This window comes from Tiliqua scincoides, chromosome 12 (assembly GCF_035046505.1).
Source record: "Tiliqua scincoides isolate rTilSci1 chromosome 12, rTilSci1.hap2, whole genome shotgun sequence".
Classification (NCBI taxonomy): domain Eukaryota; kingdom Metazoa; phylum Chordata; class Lepidosauria; order Squamata; family Scincidae; genus Tiliqua; species Tiliqua scincoides.
The window spans coordinates 12739990-12742697 of record NC_089832.1 but is presented as its reverse complement, the minus strand read 5'-3'; the positions used below and the strand labels follow the sequence as shown (position 1 = coordinate 12742697).

At 45.6% G+C, this 2708-nt stretch overlaps 1 pseudogene; it reads right to left on the bottom strand.

The window, feature by feature from the left end:
• Positions 1–2019: 2019 nt before the first annotated feature.
• Positions 2020–2139, bottom strand: LOC136663473 (5S ribosomal RNA; annotated as a pseudogene).
• Positions 2140–2708: the final 569 nt, after the last annotated feature.

The window sequence follows — 2708 nt, the reverse complement described above, 5'->3', positions numbered from 1 at the left end:
TTTTAAGATTGCGGGCACAATCCTAACCAGGTCTACTCAGAAGTAAGTCCTATTTTGTTCAATGGGGTTTTCTCTTAGGAAAGTGTGGTTAGGATTGCAGCTTGAACCAACCGTCTCACAGTGTTTGGCCTCCGCCTCAATGCTAAGAAGACGGGGTACTTGATGACGGACCCTGGTGAGCTTGGGGCAATCCGCATAAATAGCATTGACCTGCCATGTGCTGAGATGTTCTGATACCTCAGCTCGACGATTGCGGCTGACGACAGCCTGAGTCACAAGACCACTGTGCATTTAAATGCAGCCTGGACAAAATGGCACACAATGACCTTTGCAACAAGAAGGTCAGTGGCCATCTCAAGTCGAAGATCTACCGGACAGTCATCCAGTTGATCACACTCCATGGAGCTGAATGCTGGCCGGTGACACGAGAAACCAAACATTGCCTCGGTGTCATGGAGACAAAGATGCTGCATTGGTCGCATCCAGCAGCAGTACGGCGTTGCTCCAATATCGCTGACAAGTTGAGAGAAGCCAGGTTTCAATGGTACAGCCATGTTCCACGCGCCAACGGCAATATGCTGGTGCAGACGGGCCTTCAGTTGGAAGTCAACGGCAAACTACCGAAGGGCTTGACATGCTGCACAGTGACATGAAGATCACCCAGCTACCCCTGGACCAAGCCCGATCCAGAATAGTGGACCCCACCACCACACAGGACAAATGCCAAAGAAGAAGAAGGAGATTAAAATTTCAGTGCCAATCTTAGATTCATAAATTGCATTAGCAACTTCCCCCTTGCCACTTTTCATTGGAGGGCTCATACTAAAATGAGCCTGCAGACCTCTAGGCAGATGCCTCCCAGGAGGAGGGCAATATTACTGCTACAATGTACTGTGTGCTAAGGAAATGACTAAGAACATTTCAAGAGGCAGAGTTCAGCAAAAGCTAAATGTACATCCGAGTGAACTGGTAGTGTTGATGTGAATTCTGGAGTACTTTATGCCTTGCAGCAAGAAATGTATTGGCAGACACAACAAAAATAATTTGTTTGAAACATAAGGGAGGGGAAGGGGAAGAAAAAAGCCACCCTTGATGGTTTGTACAGCTCTGCAAAAGAGTTCGAGGAAGCAGATTAGGAAATGTTGACACTGGCAAGAAACCGTAAGGGAGGCCAGAATGTTAATCACGGGGGAATTGTTAATTCTTGGTAGAAAGTGTGAGAGGTCCCATGAAATGGATTTTAATGAATTTGAATCAGGGAATTAGGGCTGGGGAGGAGGGAAGCTCGTTGGCAATCTCATCCACAGATGGCCGTAACCCCAGTTTACGAAAGAGCGTCATCTTGGCCGACTTTGTAGAAAGTTGCTTAAAGTTGCGCTTACTGAATGAGGGAACCAAATCGTTTCCATGCAAACATGGCCTTAGAACGGTGGTTCTCAAACTGGACCCACTTTTTAGAACGACAATCTGTTGGAACCCACCAGAAATGATGTCATGAACTTGGAAGTGATGTCATGGCCTACGTGACAACGTCAAACATGAAAATTTTTAACACCCCCCAAGCAAAATCAAATCAAAATGAAGTCAATTAAATTAAAAGTTTCTTATTATGCATTATTATATTTTCCCACGATCATGTTGTTTTTGACTGGATTTTGTTTGCATCCACCTATCGAGTCCTTCCCAAGGACCTAGGTGAGATAACTATGTTTGGTCTTCATGCTGTTGTGTTACAAATATCGCAGGAGTATATGCTTTGTTCCTAGTAAGGTGGCCTTTTGTAATTGGCTGATGGTACTTGTGCTAACCCTGATGGTGTTCAAGTGCTTTTCCAGCTGTTTTGGGATAGCACCCAAGGCCCCTATGACAATTGGTATTACTCTTGCTTTCTTGTGCTACAGTCTTTCTATTTCTATTTGTAGGTCTTCATACTTTGTGATTTTCTCCAGTTCTTTATTTTCTACTCTTCCTCTTCTTCTTCTTGGTGGGCAACCTTCAGTCTCGAAAGACTATGGTATAAGCCTACAGCACCCGGTATTCCCAGATGGTCTCCCATCCAAGTACTAACCAGGCCTGACCCTGCTTAGCTTCCGAGATCAGACGAGATCAGGCATGTTCAGGATAACAGTTTCTGCTTAACAGTATTTATACTCGTATATCACTTTTCAACAAAAAGTTTCCAAAGCGGTTTACAGAGAAAATCAAACAACCAATGGCTCCCTGTACCAAAAGGGCTCACAATCTAAACAGATACAAGACAACACCAGCAGACGGTCACTAGAAGAGACACTGCTGGGGTGAGGAGGGCCAGTTATTCTCTCCCTGCTAAATAAAGTTTACAATAAGTATAAGTTTAAATTTTTTAAAAAAATAAAGAAGAGCCCTACTAACCTTCTAAGCAGTTGCTGACAGAGCCGGGCCTGCCATTATGTGAAAGGGGCAAATGCCCCATGCGCGGAGCATTGTGCACCTCTAGGACCACACAGAACCCTCATTGAGGCTCCCAACACAGCCTAAAACTGTGCTTCCGGTTTGCCGGAAGCACAATATAAGAGTGCAGGGAAGCCCCAGGAGGATTCCTGGTGCATCTTGGAGTAGCATATGGTTCCAGAATGTTGTGGTGAGTGGACGGATGGATTTGTGCGTGGGGGGCAGCAGCATCTCGCAAGGGGGTGCTTTCACAGGTGTTTGCCCCGGGTGCAACTGGG